Consider the following 20,843-nt stretch of genomic DNA (forward strand, 5'->3'; position numbering starts at 1 on the left):
ACTCACTCACTCACTCACTCAGTAAGTTGCAGTTTTTATTATTTTTCTGGAGTGTAAAGTGATTGTCAAATTTCTTTTGGTCGACTACGGCTTCATCGTTATGTTAATTGACAGTCATGTGCCAACTATTAAGCCCGTGTTAAGATTGTTGTCGTATCCTTCTGCTTTGTCAGCCTTTTTCTGTTGTCGTAAAACAATTGAGACAAATTTGGCTATTGTTAAATACCGAGAAACTGCACAGTATTACTACTGTCACATGTCGTCATAATCACTTAGGCTTAACAACCAGATAGTTGCCGGCGATAGCCACACGGGCCGCCGATAGTTGCGACAATAGCGCAGCTGTCGCCAGTCGAAGTATTCTACAAATAAGCCAGGTCCGAAAAACTCTGTGGGTTAATACGGCGGACCATGTAACGCTTATCTCGGCCAAAAAATATATCTGATAGATTGTATGTCGATTTAAAAGAACGCGGTCAAGCAGATACGTCCTTTGAAAAGCAATGATAATTTCTTCCTTGTTGATATTTGAAATTGCCCGCGCAAAGTATGCTTTTGAGCAGCGTGTAGGTCTGCACGTATCATTCCTAATAATTGTACGCGCCCGCATATCAGAAGAAGTTTATAATAGTTGTACATTTATGTTTAAGTCTATGTTTGTATTTATGCGTATGTGTGTCACATTAACGGTACAGTTAACCAAAATCCTTGTATGAACACCTGGCCAGGCAAAAGGAGCCAAGCCTTGTCTCAATCCTTATTTTTAGGTAGTTGACATGACGCTCATTCCCCTGATTTCTTCTTAGCCACCAGTGATTTATTTCGATGCCGCCTAATAGCATCGCATGTAGGTGTATTACAAATACCACTGCGGAAATAACGTTACATATCACGCGATGGTGACGATAGAAACATGGACGCCGAAGGGCATATTCTTCATACGCCGTACGTATTCACATACGTATATTCGGTCTTCTAGAATATATATGAACAACGTGTACGTTTGGTACGAAATATAACGATGTGCTAACTGATCTTGGGGTCACGCATACAGAAAACTCTTGCTGTTAAACATCTTAAACGCTTGCTAAGATTATGTGTGCCTTGATTCTACCATGTTGCCACTGCCCATACACGATCCATAGATTAACTGTTACTATTTGTTTTGCCATCTGCGGCATGAACTTTGTTTACGTTGGAGGTACTAGCAAAAAAAAAGACACAAATGCCGAGTGTAATTAGGTATTATTATATCGTATTCTCTAGCTAATAACTAAGAAAATACGGTGAGACGATCTGCACTGGCTTTGGCAATCTAATGCAATCGGCTTAATACTAGGCTTGTATATCGCTATTGGCACTGTTGCCCAATTGTGTCACTTAAACATCCCTTGCTAATCTGACCTCCGATAGGATCATCCATAAGGACCGTCATGCTTTATAGACACCCACATCTAGCCTCCTGCCACTTAGACCACAACGCCTGTTAATTGCCCCCTTTTATTCGTAGTTGCCGCTTGTGAGGTTGCGATGCGATAACAACTAGCGCAAATCGTCCGTGCAGTGCTTCCAAACCAGAATCACAGTGAAACTGTCCATACGGTGACTATCATTACGAACCCTTCGGTAATGCAGAACGTAATAATGTGTCGCTAAGACGACACGAGCGCCAGTCCAGACGCGAACTACAGCCGTGTCGTCACGAAACGATACGACCCAATGATGAACAGCTTGTCCACATCACCTGTTATGCAATTACTTATGTTCATTAAATTACGACGGTATTTCGCAGTCGAACTGGCATTTATTATTATTATTATTATTATGCTTTCGCTGGCGCTAAAGAACGCGACTCAAGATGTAGCCAATCGTTCTTGCTCTTTGGTAAACACTCGGTTTGCTTTCCGCTACAGCGTCGGCAACGACGGCGACGGCAAAGGAACACTCACTGGTCGCCACAAACAAGTCGATTGTACGCAAAGAGGTTTCCGCTGCCATTGTACCAAGGGCTTTTCAGGCCGCGCAGGTAGCATTCGTTAATGCCATAGGATGTCCTACTTGCATTGCCATTGCAGGACTATTGCGCACGCACATGGCACTCAAAGCGACCACCACTGGATTTAGCATCGTCCGTGGAACTACAAAGGAGCAACTATTGCAATAGGCTACAGTGTCGAGCGGATGAAAGTCGCCTGGATCAATGATAGAATAAACAGATAAAATAATGGTAAATATCTAAACAAATGCTGTTTGAATAAACGACCTTTCGTAGCAGACGATAGCGATTCTTTCGTTATTGGCCTATTGTTGTTCATTGTTCTGCTGTTTTTTGATAATTCAATCCCAGTCTGTGTTTGTTAATATATATTACTATACGTCCGTAAAGAATAAGTCATCGCTGCTATAAAAGTGTGTGAAGTTTTTAAGTGAGTGAAAAAAAAATGTTCTGAATTAAGTTAACTAAGGAAATTTGTTTAAGTGTTCGGCGCTCGCTAAAACGTTTTTGGAACCCCACACCGGTCCAAGCCTATGTTTAGGCGAAAGACTGTGATGAATAGTCGTTGAAACTGCTAATAAAACATCGGATTACTGTCCCGCCTAACCCATTCCCATTTCTATTTGATTCCGGCCAAATACCGATCAAACATGGTTTAATCAATGTTTTTGTTAAATAGCCTAGACCGTAACAGTTTCCCTTTCTGTGTTCGGCAGTAACAGCATACACACGCTATCTAATTGTTAGCGCCTCTCAAACTTCTAGCCTGCGCTACAAGTAATTTTTGGCGGCATTCTATCTGATCGTCATAAACAATCGCTTAATCCTCATGACTTGCCTCGTACATTCGCAGCTTTTCGTGTCTCATTATTGGCGGGGCACCATATTCAATGGTCCATATCGAAATTGTAGTCCATTCATTCGTGCGTGCACCCAGCTCCCCGATACAATGAAAAGATATAAAGGATGAGAAGAAGAAAAACCCGCTGCCATCGCCGCCGTTTCGGCCATCGAAAGCAACATTTTCACGCAACTGTATTCAACGACAACATAAGAACGTAACATGGTAAGACTACCCCGCATGACAACACTTGCAAACCCGGCCCAAATATTGTATGAACGCCTGTCTACTCGGGTCGTACGTAGGGATAGGGTAGGATACGCAGAGGCAGGACGACGCAGCTCCTGTTATTCGTACCCCCCACTCGTTCAAGTGAGCGCTAAGGATCACTCGCGGGTGAGTACAGCGTAAATCGCTTATTTTCTCTCCTCTATGTAGTTTGAGTAAAAAAATGGTGAATCTGTTTATTGAAAGCGGGCCGGCAATTGTCGCGTGAATAATGCATGATTTTGTTTGTATGCGTGCAGCATATGCGTGTTCAATTCTTTTTTTGTCTACAACTTTTTGTTATTGTTTCTTATTGTCATGAAGCTAAGCGTCGGGGGGGGGGGGGTGAGGGGTGCAGATAAAATGCAAAATTGCCAGGCCACACCAAGCGTCAAACCAAACCTAGCGTGATGCAGTAGATTCTGGGTACTGGCGTGCGAATTGTCTGGGCGTAGGAACTTCGACGAAACAGTACATGTTGATCATAATGTAGTCTCATCATAATTGTTCATTCAGTCAGCGTTGCCGGTTGGTAGATGCTTAACTGAAGTTGCTGATAGTACAAAGGGCAGAGAGCGACATTTGCTGTCACTGCTGCCACCGCCTCAATACAGGTCATCCGAAGCGCGGCGCTTTCGCGGATTTGCTTATAGGATTGGCATCCTTGGGTGGTTTTGGGTAAGGAAAAGCTTTTCTCTTATTTTGCAGTATATAATACCCTGGCAAAGTGAGTGCACGAGGCTGGTGTTTATTTGCCTAACCCACTAGGAACTAAGAGTTTGCAGAAACATTTGTACACCATTCGGTTTTGATATTACTTATCATATGCTATTTATATATAAGTAAAATAAAACTGGCAACTAGCTTATGCACGCCTTGACCTTTGGTATGCACGACATAGATAAAACTATAGGATGTGTACACGAAACAACAATAACTTTCATTTATACAGCATGCCAACAAATTGAACTCATTAGTAATTGCGTGTTGATGATATGTGGCCGCTTTGAAACCTCTCTTGGGTCCACTGATTCTCTAAGCGGTGACAAGATGGAGTCGATCTATTTAATTGATGGGCGCATGATTTTTTCATATTTTATCCATTTGACAGAGCATGCATTTTGTTCCCGAACAGCAAACTCAGACATGCCGCAGGATCAGATCTGCTCCACGGTCAAGCGATTACGCTAATAACAAACGCCGTCAGTATCAACGACATAGCTAATATCTACAAAATCATGTTAACAAAAGCAAACATTTTATGATGAATTACGTTGCTCTTACACATGGCTTCCAGTGGTCCTGTGAACGAATCCAGATGACGGATTGGCGGTGAGTCATCTTGATCTGCCTGTATTTAGCTGAGGCTGCCACAGAGCCGCTCGTGAGGCAGGAATTAGGTACCAAATGCTAGTACTCCGTGCAACCATAGGAATATTATAGGACATATTTCTATGTACTTTATAATATTTAAGTGTGTTGTCTAAGTGATAAGTTTATGCGTCGTAATTATTACAAAACAAATCGATAATAGTTAGAGAGTCTATCAATTAGCAGGTATCTAGAACATGTTGGGACATTGCGGTTAGCTTTCGTCTACAATACACGCCATCTTTCAACAAGAAAAAAATCGAGATTTACGGCGATCCAGTATAACGCGCACTTTTTGTACATTTTGTCTCTATTCTTGCTGACAAAAAGTTGTGTCGCGTACCGAACTGATTCGAAGGTATTTATAGCAAACATTCTCTTCATAATGTGTCATGTATCCTCCAGTCATACGCATGTGTACTTTCTAATTATACACCTATTATATAAATGTATATTTTCTGTCATTCTGTGTGTACCAGGATATTAGGCGTACATACACGACACGTACGAGATGCACTAGCAGAAGCATCGTCCTATAACGTTCTGTAGTAGCAACATGAGAAAATATATGATATACCAGGCGTCAAGCAGTAGCGAGCAGAGCACTGCGATTGCACCTAGGACACAGATTATTTATGCAGTGGCCTAGCTGGCGACGAAAGGTATCAACCTTTCAAAAAGGGGAAAGCACTTATCCCGTATATAGATTGCAGCCATGTTTGAGGTATTGACAGACAAATACGATGGGCTGCTACATCTATAGCTAAACCGAAACGACTACGTTCTTCTCGGCTACGGCTAGACGATTGCATATATTTTAAGCGGGAGCACCGGTTTGTTTCTGCATACAGATATGTTCAGCGTGTGTTTTCTCATCAATGTCTACCACTTTGAATTAACATAGAGCCAATAACAGTTGTTAACGGCCCACAAAAGGTGAATGAAAAATATATTCATATCTTAATCTAGTGGGTCCGTTGAACGGCCTGGTTAAATATTGCATACAACCCAGACTAGCCGGCTGTCTCGACACGTTTCTCCTAGTGATACTAGCTACCGAAGTTATACTTACTACTTTTCGCAATTACGCAATGATTCCCGCACCGTAAAAAGTGCGGCGGCTGATCTTCCATTTACTTTGCTTTTTCAGCTTATGGTCGTGTTCTCCGCAATTTGTTCCTGTCTGGTTCACTTCCAACATTCCGGATTTTGTCCTTCTCAACTTGTCAGACTTCAGCTCTGCCCTGTCTTGCCAAGACATGCGGTTGCTCGGCTAGTAAGTAATGACGATCAGCACAGAAGTCTCTGAGGGCTATGGCCTGCACGTTGCGGTGCTAAGGGCGGGCCTATATGTGTCCTTCTTTCTATCTTCCTTCTGGCGGACGACCAGCAGGAGAAGGATGCGATGAAAAATGGCCCTGCAAAGCGAATGGAGGATGGATAAGAAAATGAAGGTGCCAGAAAACGTGACGCAATATGCTTTAAGCCTGCATTTGAAGGCCATCGCCCCTTCTCCGCCGTTTCCTTATAGAAGATAAAATGTGCGATACCGCACACTTGAGCGGCACCCAAATAGAGCGACGAAGCAGCAGTTCACAGGCAGAAAGTCGCTGGAAAAAGGCGTGATTGCTTTGAGATCTCCAGGCCGAAGTAATGCCTGAGGATAGAACGAAGACGCTTTGGAACGAAGGTGGAACCCACGCAGAGACGAAAAACCAAACTACGAACGATAAACCAACGCGTCTTTTCTCTGCGAAAACTCGAAAGTGGACAAGACCGTTGAGAGATAAAAGTAATGGAGAGCGCACCCGTGCCACTGCTGGTATCAAGAAGTGAGAAAAGAGTTTGCCTATCGTCGAACGAAGCCTAGAGCCGGGAAATGTTGGAAGAGACGAATGCGAATGCCCGAGAGAAAGTGAACTACACCATTATGTTCAGCTGGCCTAAGCTGAAGAACGCCAAGTTCTTTCTTTTTGTTGATGCAGATGGGCGAGGCCTTCCATCGTTAAGCGTACGGCAGAAGAACGGGGAGCTATCTATAATCTTTTGGGGAAGCGGCGGTCAGAACCTAAATTATGGAAAAGGCAGGTAGGGTCCCAAGTTGCCGTCGAATTCCTCAAAAGCTTTTAGGACTTTTTCAAATGGACAAAAAAAAACGTAAGTAGAAGATGCCTTCTTACGAATGACGCGGTTGTCGATGTATCTACATGTTGTGCTTCTACCACTTCAGTCAGTCACCCAGGTTTTTCTGGTGGCTGAAGTTTTCGTATACTAATCTAGCACGCGACAAATTTTCTGCATTTCTTATCACAAATAAAAGTTTGTTGCACAGTATTAATAAAGTGCTTATATGCAGTAGTTGCTTTATGTTATCGTTTATATAATAGACCTGTGTGTACGCACGCATGTATATGAATTGAACATTTTATTTTTTGTCTTTTCGATTCCGCTTGCCAAAATGAGAATTGTCCACCTAGAAATAGATCAACGAAAAAGATTTCTTCATCCAGTGAACGCGTCTAGATGCACTCGCACCGCTCCGTAATTAAGTCATCGTATTCGAATGTTTCTTATGAGTTTTATGTCTTTGATTATTGTCTTGATGGCAATTAGATCGCTGATTTCAGTGATTACTAGCTAGGACGGCCGTACCGGAAATCGGTACATCGACGATAAGGGTCCACGTTTTCGCCCTTTTATTACTCTCATCTTTATTTTTTTTATCGAGAACCGAATCTCATAAGGCAGATAATGTCGTAAATTATAATTAAAGGATAAATTATGACAGTCAGGCACATTTATTTAGTCACCGTTGACTTGAACCTTTTATTTCTTGAATTGGTTTTAGGAAGACATAGTTGTTAATGGATACCATGGTACAGGACTACAATATAACCATACGTGTTACGAATGTAAGATCATAAATAGGATAAACTTAAGGCGCTGGGCAGCTGACGGTGCAATGTCACCCATTCGGCCGAAAAACAGGATGCGTGTTTAGCCGTAAGCTATATGTGTTTAAAAATAGATAACTGCTATATAAAAGATTGCTATGGCTTACTAAAGACTGTCAGGTAGCTGGTAAAGATGCTTACAGCCACGACTCTTTTACTTCGCCAAGCGCGAGACAACGATCTGGCAGTGTGTTAGCGGGTAACTTCCCCAGATCTTGATCGCTGTGCTCCATAAGCATCGCAATCCAGAGTTTCTAATACGTGCATCTTTAGCTCATTGGGTGAACCGATGCAATTTCAGCCAACTGACGATTATATGCCTTTATAGGGACTAGCTCTTTCCTTTATGCCTCTTTTTTCTTCTGATTTGAAAGCGCCCGCGAGAGCTACCTGGTACTGACAAAGTTAATACTAGCTGTTTCCTGTTGAACCGTCTATATTACTCTGCCGAAGCATGATACATAAAGCCGACTGGTCATTTAGTATTCCCTGTTGCTTGATTGCTTTTTCTCGCACATTTCCGTTCCGTAGCTGTGTTGTATCTATAGCTTCAGAGACCCTCTTTCTCAAAAGCCACTTTCCCTTTCCCTGAGTGACACTTTTGTAGGGTCAGTTTGAATAGCGTACTATTGGATCAGCGTAAAGTAAACTTCCACTTATCTGTTGGTTATCAAATTTCGCATTTGTCAATTAATGATCGACCAGCTTCATTCATATTTCGGATCATAATTTGCCAATAGGGTTACAGAGATTATAGAGTCATAGATATTTTCGACATGATTACGTGCCTCATTGATCTGGCACCTTGGATTAGCTTGAGATGCCTGCGCAGTAACTTCCGGTACCGTCCTATTGTCCGAGCAGGCGCGATTCCGTATTGCATATTGCACCAAAGCATAGAAGATAGTTTTGCTCGTTGCTCTTAACCAAGCAGTTGGATGAGCTTTTTTTTTTGTTATATTATGCACTAACGGTCTCGCACTATAGAAGTTTCAAAAACATCAGTGACCACGAGTCGATAAGAGTAACCTCCGTACAAACGGGACGAAGCCACAATGGGTTCGCGCACGCTTTCCGACTACAAACGCAATGAATCTCGTTTCATTTCCATTGGCGACGTTAGCGATGAGTTTATAGAGCATCAAGTTCAATCGCTGTATTTCTTTGCACACTTTTTTCCTTGTAATGAAAAAAGCCTCGTTCCAGCTGTCAAGGGTAACGCTTCCACGGGTCGATAATTACTGCGATCCTATTAATTATGTTATACAAACAAATGCATATATACGGTAGTCGAAGGGAAAGAAGCCCCTTTCATCGTAAATCACTAGGACCTAGTACAGCGCGGGTCAACAATAAGGTGATCTTATTGAAATGTCAACTCATAAACGATATTTTAGTCAGACTTATATATATAGATATAGTTTTTTAACTGTTATTGCAGTTAGGTTTTAACAGGCGGTGTGGTCCCAAGTTTTATCATACAATGGACTTCTTGTGCCATGTCCGGTCTTGTGCTTGCACTTAATTCGCAAATGACTGTATTTTTACTTTTTAAAAATTACGTTTGTAGACAAGAGCTTTATAACTTTGTTTTACCGTGCTATATCTGCGTATAGCACCGCCTCGAAGCATAAGCGTGTGTTTACCGGTTATTTGCTGGTAATTCGTTCTACTTGGACACCCTAAATCAATAAGTTCCATCCCTCAATAATATATAAAACCACCCTAATATACTGCGTACACATTAAGTATGGCCGTAACGCTACTATTCAAGGAAAAGAGTGTTCTCGTATCGGTCAGACCTAACAGCATCCGATAAGGAAAGCACGAGCACTAGAGTGATAAAGGAGAACTGCAACGGTCTCTCAGCAAACACACCTAGACCTAACCAGCACGAGTCTACGGCTAAAGTGGTGTAGCCAGTCCTATACATCCATTGCTCGGGTGGATATTATTTTGTTTTTTCTATACTTCCATCCTCGAACTTTCTCTGTGCTGTAAGCATGTCAGTGCTGGGTTGAAAGCATCGAACCGTGATCCAACATCCCCATATTATGGTGAATTGCCCATTTAACTCTGTATGCGTAACTCAACGTGAGGCGTGACGTCGTTGGAGCGCTTGGACTAACTGGCCTGTCACCCTCGTGTCGTATGGGGGGCCACTCGAACCTACGTACACATATCCAGTAGCTGTGTAATTCCCATATGTGCTTTTAGCCTAGGTAGGGTGTGGACACAGCCTCATCACACGATTTAGACTACCTTACCGCCATGTTTGATAACGCTAACAGGTCTCGATGCGTGATGTTAGTCATTGGATCGACAAACGTGATCCCTAGGGGGGCTCATTATCTGGCGCAATCCCGTAATACATCTAGAGTCTCGTAGCCGCTGCTGATAGTCGTACAAAGACGCTTCCGTTGACCAAACCACGAGTACGTTCCAGATTATTATAGTTGTCGCCGTTTTTAGGAGGTTTACTCATGAGTTCGTTGTTGATGTTAGCGAATAGTTTTAGATTTAGATGCGATATTTGATTATGTATGGGTGCGTCTCATATATATATACATATATGTGTGGCTATTATTGACTACCCATTTTCAAAATAGTCTTTCTTTAATAAGATTTCAATAGTAACCGGTAGTCAAACGATGCTTGTAGGCCTAAAGTCGTAAAACTATCATCCATATAGTCTGCATGCAAGAAAATTTCGGGCTGGTAGCAAATCAGAAGTTCCGAGAAATGCAACAACTTCAAACTGTTACAGACAGGTACGAAAAAAATCTACCGTTGGAACTCTTTTGGAACGAGTCCTTTGATGAGTGATACTCTTCTCACTAAAACGGTCGTTAGCTTCTGTTCGTTTCGACAACGGCATTTTGAGCCATACAGGTAACCTGTCAAGTTCTCAAAATCTAAGAATATTCCGGTTTGCCTCATCAAAGTCTTTTAGGAGCCATATAAAAATTAGCAATAACGTAGACTGTCAATTTTCGGCAAAAAAGAAGTCTATAATCTTGGTGTGGATTACTGGGGTAACGAAAACATTTATTAATGTTTTATTTATTTTATTAGATTAGATAGCAAGAGATTTTCGTTCGAATTGGAAAAATAACGTACTGTTTTTCTCTGTGATAGGTTTTTGTTTGGAAAGGAACTGATTTTCCTGTGAACATGGACAAGCAGATCGCCGAAGGCGTCCCACACCGTATGTATATATGGGTATAACAAAATAGAGTCGGCTACTGTCATTTCCTCTGCCATTTACTTTACTGAAAGCTATTGTGACTCTAGCCAGTATATGTAGTAATAGACAAATCTAGGACTTTCGATATCTTAAGGACTCCTTGAACGAACAGTAAAATGTATTTATGCGGAATGCGTGTCTCGCCCTATAGGCAAACATTGTCGAAGGAAATTGCCACCTTTCAGCATCGGATTATCCAATAGCGTCACTGTCTATGCGAAAATTTCGTACCGTACTCAGGCGCCTCACGCATCCGTATATTATCTGGGCTCGTTCTGCTTGTTAAAGCTCCACACAATATAAGCCTATAAAGCTGGGCGCTCAAACGGGCCGCTTAGACGAAAGCTTACACAACGTTTTGCTATCAGTGTCTGCTAGTATATGGTAGAGGAGACCTAGTACGATTTATATCTCAGGCCCAAATAAGATCCTTTTCTAGCCTTGAGGCTATCTAATACTCTAAATGCCTGAAATGTCATGGGCAATCATCTCAAGGAAATGTCTGTACAGGCGAACAATATTTGCCTTCGATCGAATAATTAGATCCTTTCACTGGAAAATGAAACACACAAGAGTCAGCTTCGCTCAGATGGGCGCTCAACAATTATACGACATTAATATGCTGCCACCACCATAACACAATGCAACGCTCAGCATTAGTTGGACAAAGAACTAGATAACAATTCTAGTAGACGCCTATTCTCTCTCTTGTCCCCAGTTCTTTTTTTAACCAAATAGCATTTTCCTCTATTGAAGTTAATGTTGAGCGTAACTTCAGCGTTCTACAAAATGACGCTCAAGCAGCGATACGTAGACGCACAGAATACACCGTGCAAAACGTCTCTCTAGCGACGACAATATTGTTAATGTACAACAAACTAGATCTCGTTGTAGATAACTGAAGGGGGCAGTAGACGAATAGATCTAACGTTGCAGGGATACGATTAGTTTTAATACGGCGACAAAACTCAGTAAGTTTCCTTCATCTTGTCGTGCGCTGCACTATACGAAGGTGGCTATAGGGCGGGTTTACCCGAGGCAAGCCATAATACAGAACGGCACTTCTGCGTGATGCTCACATTAACAGGTAAAACAATAACAAGAACAAGGGCAAGTAGTATCTCAGTACTATTCGTGCCGTAACGAAAATCGCTGGACGACTGAGACTTAATCCGCTGAAAAGGGATAGAGGTGCATCTATCTATCTATCTATCTATCTATACGCGCAATAGAACGGGTATGTGATGAGGAGAATTTGCATTTATCTATTAGTTAACATATTATTATATGGCCAGCTGTAGTTAGTCGTATGTTGTTTTTTCGTTTATCGAACTTTTTACCTGCAAGCGTCAGCGTTACCTAAACCTGAAACTCGTATCGTTGATAAGCGATCCCCACAGGTGAACACAACACTGTTAATTCGAGTTCTCACTTTGTAACGGCATTTGTAAATGATGGTTCCATATCTGACTGGGTATTTCTTGATAAAAGCTTGTATAGTTGGCAATGTTGCCAGTGTACTTGGATCGATAGTTCAGCCAATGTATTGCTGAGTTAATGCTGCTTAAAGAATAAGGTATTTCAGAAAGGGAATGAGTGCAAAATAAATTCTCTCTAGCTAGATAGTCTGCACAGTTAATCCGTCCACTTGAAAGAAGTAAACAACGCGTAACATTGGATCGTAAACAAACAACCATTAGCTTCGTATTTAATTAAGTTGTGATCCGATAATACAATTCACCATATAGCAGAAATCTTACATGGTCAATATTCATGGGATAGCCAGCAGAGCGCGTCATTTAAATACTCAATTTGCAGACGCATTTTCTCTCTCTCTCTCTCTCTCTCTCTCTATATATATATATATATATATATAAGCGAGTTGATCAATAACAACATCTCACTTCAACGGTTAGAATCGTTATTATTGCTGCTCTATAAACTTCGTAGAAATTTTGTACAGTTAGAAATAATTGTTTCTAACTGTAGGTCTGCCTATCGACCCACTGCCATATAGACATATAAGCCTAATAATTTCAAATATAATCCCTCCCAATATCATCATCCTTCAGTAGTCAATCTCCGACCAGGTGGACGAGTAGTGTATATGATCAACGAGCTTCCTCTGTTCAACTTAACGGCGTGCTAAATGTTCTGGACCTCGCGCGGCACAAAATACGCACAAATGCAGAAGCGAACTAATAAAATGCCAGCTAACGTCGCAAAATTGGGAACCATTGGCTTTAAACAAAATCAAACCTTGCCAAACTTGAAAGGAAACATCTATACAGATTTTCTCGATAATTATTTAGCTTGAAAATATTAGATGTGGATAGTACGTACAACTCTATGTACCGCGATACGTATAGGATACAAATATTATGCGATGCAAGTAATGGAAAAATCGAATATACTTCCAACTTTACTAGCGGTTTTCGTTGTTTTTCTGTCTGCACGATTGGTCACCAATAAATGTTTGCGCGATTTCAACTTCATTAAGTACACGTTCCGGCTATTGTTGCCGTTCCTATCGTGCAGCCGACTGGGAGTACCAGCGTGTCTTAGAAATAGGTCGTTCAACGTCTCGACCCTGATATCAACTCCGTGCTACCTTGGCTTGAATCTGTAAAATGCTATCTGGGACTCTAACCCAACATTGGCCAAGTCCGTAATTACTGTTCGATGCGCTGTTGCAGTAGTGGCCTGGCAGACAGGTGGGCAACGGCAGCACTATTGGCAACGACGCTCTGATTCAACGATCGTATTAATGGGCACTCTCAGTGGGGAAACATAGTGACATCATGATTTTGCATAGGGGTAGAGTGTATCCGTCCTGCTTGTAGTGATGATCATCAACGTTGGTTAAGCAGCATTATAGCGCCTGTGGTGTATGAGCAAAAAGTGCGAAAACTCCAACGTGAACTCGGACTTCCGCGTCCTCTAAACCGAGTTCCATATGTCCTTTTCTTTTGAAGTATCAGGCCTCTTAACGTTGTCGAACGAGTGATCGCACTGCTCAACTCCTATCGCACGTAAACTGTGACAGAATTAGATTTCGTTCACGTTATAATTTATGTGTTGCTTTCTAAATCACTGGTAGAGATGAAACAGTGGTAAGATAGCCACTTAACATTAGATATCCGTATGCGTACGATATATAACAAATACTGGCATGAGGTGTCATGTATACTAAAAAAAAACCTGAAAATGTCTTTCTACTATGCCTAAAGAACACAACTACCTAGTAAACTCAGCTCATCAGCCGCACAACTGAATATTTCCTTTATGACAAAAAGTTAAATTACGTAAATAAAGAAAGTTATCCAGTTAAACTTTGATCACGGTGGCTTGTTAGCAACCAGTCCTTTTAATGAGATTCTTCTGCGGACGTTGCACGAAAACATCGATCTATCGAGCTATCTATAAGCTCGTGTTATTTACGAACAGCTTAACTAACAATCTTCACCGCCTTGTGAACTCTATTATATGTGACGACGATGTATCGCTATGTCTATCAAGGCGAGAATCGGAGCTGCGTCGTCCATCCCCCATCAACACCTATTGAGTTAAGTGGACGGGAAGATCGTCTTGACAATGCCAGTGTATTGGATTTGTGTCGTTGTAGTTACGGTGGCGATGACAATAGACTAGCCGCTGCATCATATCCAGTACTGGTATCGCTTGAGGGGGCGTCGAGCGGGCGTACGGCCATCGCCACGCTGCCAGCGGCTCGAGACACTTTGATTCGTTCGTTGCTTTGGTTCTTGATCACATTTGAGCGATGCTGGTAGATAGATACGGTGGAAATCGCTGATAATGAAAACGACGGTGATGGTGATGCAAGTACTAGTGCAAGCACTGCAATCAGCCCACTCCAAGTCAATACGACTACAAAATATTGCTATCTACGTAACGGCAACAGCAGAAGCAATACGTGTCTGCTAAGTTCGACCCATGAAATATGGTCTAAAATCTCGTCGGTGACAATCGTCGCGATAACGGTGGCCGAATCAACCCAGAAACTCTACCCACTGGATTAAACAGTTGTCAACGGCGTGTTACGATGGGATGTCCTCAACGGTGGAGAGGGTGGAAAACAACCATGAAACAAATTTCAATCCGCTGCTCATATGTGGCAATACTTCAGAGGTGTCCTATCTACGAGTGATATATATAGAACGTTTAAAGAGGGAGAAGTAATTCAATGTGTATTATTGAGAAAAACAAAATGTAAAGTGATCGTTTAAAAGGGCTTACGCCATCCTTCTCTCGTCATAATCTCATTCCCGCATTTTCGGTTTAATAACACTACCGCCTCAGACCAATCAAAACTAAACCGGTTAAAAGGCCACTGTCGCGAGCTATTGCGTCGATTCCTGCCGGGGTCCTCCGCCGTTGCCGTCAATGTTCTCGTGGTCAGTGCAGCTACAACAGAGCATACCCCAGAAGAAATGCCTGAGGGCTGGGCAGAATGTAACTCCAGCAGATCACCGTACACTTGCGAACCAGTTCAAATCTTTACTGTCTGTGATCGACGCAACTCGAATAAAACGAAAATAATGTCCAATGTCACCAGCTGCACGTCATCTGTTATTTAATGGAGGTGCTGTTACTACAGCCGCTGCGGCTTTCGACGAATGCAGCTGTTCGTGTTATCATTGGGGCATTTCATTAACGATCACGTGCAGTATCCATTTCCCCTAAATCAACCCCCGTCTATCCGACCGAATAATGACACCTGCTCATCGTTATGCAATGTAGAGTAGCAGTGTGAAGATAGCGAAACGATTGCAAAACTACGGCGAAAATGTGTTTACGTGGGACGGTTCATCAAATAAACATTAAAGCGGAAAATGAATAAGATGATCGCACAATGTCCTTATCGATCGCTGATTGCTGCACCCCGAAGTAAATGCGTTGATCTACTTAGCAAATCTATATAATGAAATAAATACCATAACCCCCATGTAACATCAGTACTGATGCTGTGCTAAAAAAAAGTCGCTTACTGAAGGAACTGATGTTGAAGCAAAAATGTCGGTCTATTTTTCTTTTAATTGTTATTCTAGTTTTCTGGTTTGGCAGTCACGTCGTGCCAAGGCGTCTTTGTAACATGCCGTTGTATGCGCCGTACATAGACGAGCGTATCGTAATTGAAAACAAACATAAAGCAGAAAAAAAATTCACCAAGACTCTATCTGATAAATCAACTCGGACTACCTTGTCAGTCTATTACACTGCTATATAATACTATACGATTTCGTTCATCTTAAATGCGCATAGGTGCGTTGCTGACAGGCAGGTTGGCTAGCTGATCTAAATTCTAGCGCTGATGAAAATCATTACCGGATATTAATAATTAGAAAAAAAGGAAGTAAAATATGAGACCTAAATTTTGTCAAAACTTAGGTCTCAAGTTTTTGTGACCATTATCTAGGATAATGGTCAGTAGATACTTGCCATGTTGTTCAATAGGTCTGTGGAAGAAATCTCAGGCCAGTTTAGAAAAACCCACTCCGGTTAGACTTCTAATGAGGTTAAGTTCTTGATACTATATCTAGAAACAGGTGATTTCAAGGACTTGCTTATATATACATACGCCGAGTTTTATTTCTACTCGCCGGTTTGCCGCGGCTGTTTACTGTTTTTGTTACTGCATATGGGTTATAATATCCCATTTGCATCAGTACCGTTTTAGCACCGATAGATTTTCTGATATGGTGCATATTTAATATTTTTGGCATGCTCATGTAGGACGTCCGTATCGACGGATGAACCAACCAACTAACCAACCAACGGAGCAAGTTTCGCTATGCCTATTTTCTGTAACATGGACATATTTATCCATGAAGGTGTTGCTAACCATCGATCTACTTTCTAAGCTAGAGAGCGAGGCATTTTCTGGACAGAAATGATGGTTGCATTTGGACGGCTAAGCGAGAGATAACGAGAACGGTAACTATACGCGGCTAGTGAAATCGGCAAGGATTTTTACTCAAATTGGCTCGACAGATAAAGGACTCGGACGTTCCGAAGGACCACAGCATAACTGGTATTGCCACGCAGGCTAGACAAGAGACTTCAGGAGTTAAGCGCGAAGAAAAAAATGACCGAGTGCTGATAGATATTTGTTCCAATCGGCCTTCCGTGGCGTCGCCGCGGATGCGTTCCGTGGAGGATCACATCGATTTTTAGATGAAAATCATTAACATGTCAACTCGCTCCGTCCTTCCAGAAGTGGCAGAATCAGCGGTGGCAGCTATCAGGGGGAGGCCGCTGTCATTACATGAGATGATGAGATTTGTTGCTCCGCTCTCGCGAAACAAAAAAACATGTATTTGCTAAAAAGGAGTCTAACAATACCAGCAAACAATCTCTTGGGGAACCTGCATCGTCGCTACCAACTTTTCAGGCGTATCCGTCCAGTAACGATTTTTACTAGTGGATTGGCAATGATGGTCCCACTGGTTACTTCGGCTATGATTATGAGCTGGCAGAGATGACTCAGAAAGTGACTGCATTCTATCAGCGAACATACCTGGAACGTGTACGAACTACATACGCGATCCAACAAAAATACAAGAAGCTCTTTTTCAAATGGGGAATGGTCTTCGCGCTAGTGAAAAGTGAAACCGGTAAAAATACGACTCTTCTCATTCTCTATAACCATATACTACGTGTAGTACTTCTGCTGAGAGACTGTGTGTGCAGTAAAGGGAATGGCTTCTTTTCACGGACACCGGAGTTCACCAAACATGGCTCCCGTCTGAACATATCGTTTACTATACATCTTTCTTTTTACCAATAGTTTAACTGTAGAAGAGAAAGAACGTTCGTATATGGACGTATGTTGGTATAGGCAACATTATTCTACGTGGCAGTGTTTTGCAACTAGTTCAATCTACATAGTAAGTAAAATAAGAAGAATCTGTGAAGCAGATTTGTTACATCTGCTTTACAGATTCTTCTCTTTCTCGCTAATACCGTCTAAAATCGATTAAATGGGCTCCTTGTTTGTTCACCTCATGTCACATGCGTAAGATGGGTCAAACCAATAGATGCTGCAAGAATCCCATGCCGTCTGTGGTGATACGACGACTGTCGTGCACTGCTATGCATTACAAGCACATACTGCACGATATACTGGCACTTTTTTCCGCACGAAAGGCGCATAAAAATTTCTCTGCGGTTCTTCCGATGCCGTTTTCCGACGAACTTTTCAAACGGACCACAGCTGACAGTGGTAGCTGTTGAAGGCCAAATGAAGACAGTGTTAACACGCTCCACAGTAGCTTAGTTATCTTATTTTTAAATCAAATTTGATGCTAAAATATCAGCTTCATGATTCGGAAAAGTTTTCCCTCTCCTCCGAAGATTTCTGTGATCTTGTTAGTAATAGACGTTGAGAATCGCCGATACAGAAAGTGTGCCAATGCATCAGAGCATCGTTTCCGCTACTAAAGTCGAGCAGACATATTGCTCTACCATCTCGTTAAAAGCCTCTGTTCTAAACTGCGACGGGCCTTTTTTATCGTAGCACTACGAATCGATTAAATGAATATTTTAAGAAAAATCTGTTTCAAAAACTGCGAAGGGAACCAGATACGACATCAGAAAGTGGTGATGAAGTAAGTAGCCCAGCTGCTGCCTGGTCGAAAATTAGCAATGATACGGTGCTATAGTGCTTTGCAATAGTCATAGACTTCCCATAATGATGCAGACGCAACAGGTATATTAGTATCCTTCAAATTGTTTATTTAATGGTTACCAATTTACGAAACACTTCCATTCGTATTTCTGCCGCTATTCTGTTCGGTTTTTCTTTGTTGTTCAACCCAGCACAATCGATCAATGTAGAAAGAGTTTCCCCTATTTACACACCCGGCTTTACTGAGTCTACCTACCAGAGCTAGTGTTTAGGACTTCCGATCAAGATGATCTTTGAAGGAGTTTACGCAATAGATAGTTCGGAGTCCTCAAAATCGACCCTCCATGCTAGAATTACACTGGACCGCACAGTGCGGCATTTCCATTTTTCATTACCTCTTCTGTAGCTTTTCTCTAACAGTCTTCTCTAACTCGGCATGCCTTTCCTGCTTTTTTTCCCCGTCTGGCCCAGCACTGATCCGTTTGTCCACTTTAGTCTAATGCAATCACTCGTCGCTTCGATAACGGAATATCTTCCCTTCGTTTGCTCCGCCATTGCGTGTCGTACCCCATTGTCATCAGTTGCAATAATGCACAGTGGCATCCCCTTCCATTGTTGCATTGTCTGGCTTAGGTACGTCGTCTTTGAACTTGCCGGCGTCGTTGTGGGCGGTAACATCATTGGTAGATTATGTGGACATGTAGTGATGCCGATCGCCGAACCCAGGACTAACCACGATGGGAAGATCGGTTCGCAGGCTGGCGGATCAAAGAGACTCGACTGAAAAACGATCGGAACATGAGCGGTAGTGAGAGAGCGAAGGTGGGCAACAAACGAGCCTGGAATGCAGTGATTCTGGCGGAGGATTAATTGACAAGAGTCAGCGACTGAGTGAAATTGAAGGACAAACCGAATAAAAGTCAGACGAGACGCTAAGGAATGACAGCGTGAGAAAATGGCTTTCAACAGCGAGTGACCGGACACGATTCCATACAGGGGAGTTAGAGGGGAAAAGGGCAAGGGAAGACGCTTGCCAGAACAAACGAAACAGGACAAATTGCCGATTGATGCCTTCTCTGGAGTAGCGCAAACGTCAGCAGGAGCAGACGTAGCAGCCGTGAGTGGCATGATTCTGCTCGAGATCATACAGGCAATCAAATCCACTTGGGGCATCTTCTTCGATTTCTTTCCAATCCTCCTAAATCCTATCCTTCTGAGCCTTGTTCGCCACTGCAATCCCCTTACAATTCCGAGGTTTTTTCGCCTCCGGTACGCGATTCTCCAGTTCCGCAGCGATTTTTCTCAACGTGATAGATTTATTCGAAGAATCTGCGACCACGAATGAAAAAATTGCGGCGAAGCAAAAGCGGACGAACGCATATCCAAGCAAACCGTCGCAACAAAGTTCCATCATGGAACATTCCTTGTCTAAACGGCCCTCTACCGCGCAGCGTCTTGCTAACCAAATAACCCCAGCTCAGAGCATTTGCTACCGGAGGCATTTGGTAATACCTGTAAGTGAGTTTGTATCTTTGCTGTTGCTCACGCATCAGAGCCGTACTATTCCAGTGCCTGCTGCTAATGCGCCTGAAACCAGGCATTAATAACCGTTGCTTCGACGGCCTAAGCCTTTGTCACGTCAAGCTTGTTTGTTCAGTCGGTCGGCCCGTATCTCGGCTGGCTAGCTGACTAAGAAGGGCGAACGGAATAACGATCAAGGAACAACGCGACAGATCGCTTCTATGCAACCTTTCGGCGGGACTAGTGAAAACACGATGGAGGCGGGGAATAACCACGACGGTAGCAAAATATGTAGTTTCAGGTTTGACGTTTATTTCTAGTCCTACGACTTACCTATATGCGACTATCTAAAAGAAAATGCTATGAAAAAAAGTGACGCAACGTTGTTCTTCTTCCTACCTAAGGATTGACTTCACATCAAAGCAAGCATGCCTGAACATTTTCGCACGAAGCGTCAGGGAAAGTACGAAATTACTGTTTACTGAGTAAAATTATATGAGGCGTGGCAGTAGGTTAGGTTAGGTTTAAGATACTGGATCTATAATAGTAACACATTGGCGAGGTCCAAAGCATCGCATATCAAGGCGTTTTTTCGTAATAAAAAATGGTTTAAGCAGACGGAGTAACGATCCTTGCTGTTCAGTGGCGCTTTTTCATATATAAATCATAAATATATCGTTTTGCACTCATCTCAATCAACAATAGGTATTTATTAGGCTAACTAGACCTTTAGCTTGTTTAGCGATTGCACGCGATTACTTTTAAAAAAAAGTTTTCAAGAACCGCAGAATTCTGACCTACTTACTCATCACAGATTTTGCTTGTAAGTTCAAATGACAGTTGAAACAACATATAATATGAACAACACACCATTACCTTACCGCAAAGCCTGTATATCTATCTCGAAGGGCGCACGAAGGATCTGATTCTGACCTGACTATCACCCGATCCTTCAGAGGGCGAACTATTTTCAAAAACAGCACTTTACAATTTTATTT

The 20,843-nt window shown here is 42.3% G+C and overlaps 1 protein-coding gene and 1 long non-coding RNA gene across 3 annotated transcripts in view; one reads left to right on the plus strand and one right to left on the minus strand.

Annotated features, from left to right (window-relative positions):
- The window catches only part of LOC111258975 (uncharacterized), an 85,268-nt gene that overhangs the window by 54,973 nt on the left and 9,452 nt on the right, over positions 1 to 20,843 (minus strand). The gene's annotated exons all lie outside the window — the stretch shown is intronic.
- LOC147753705 (uncharacterized) lies at positions 2,852 to 6,833 on the plus strand. The gene is made up of 2 exons (XR_015310385.1): positions 2,852 to 3,233; positions 5,626 to 6,833. It is a non-coding gene; the product is annotated as an uncharacterized LOC147753705 (long non-coding RNA).

This window comes from Varroa jacobsoni, unplaced genomic scaffold (assembly GCF_002532875.2).
Source record: "Varroa jacobsoni isolate VJ856 unplaced genomic scaffold, vjacob_1.0 scaffold_282, whole genome shotgun sequence".
Classification (NCBI taxonomy): domain Eukaryota; kingdom Metazoa; phylum Arthropoda; class Arachnida; order Mesostigmata; family Varroidae; genus Varroa; species Varroa jacobsoni.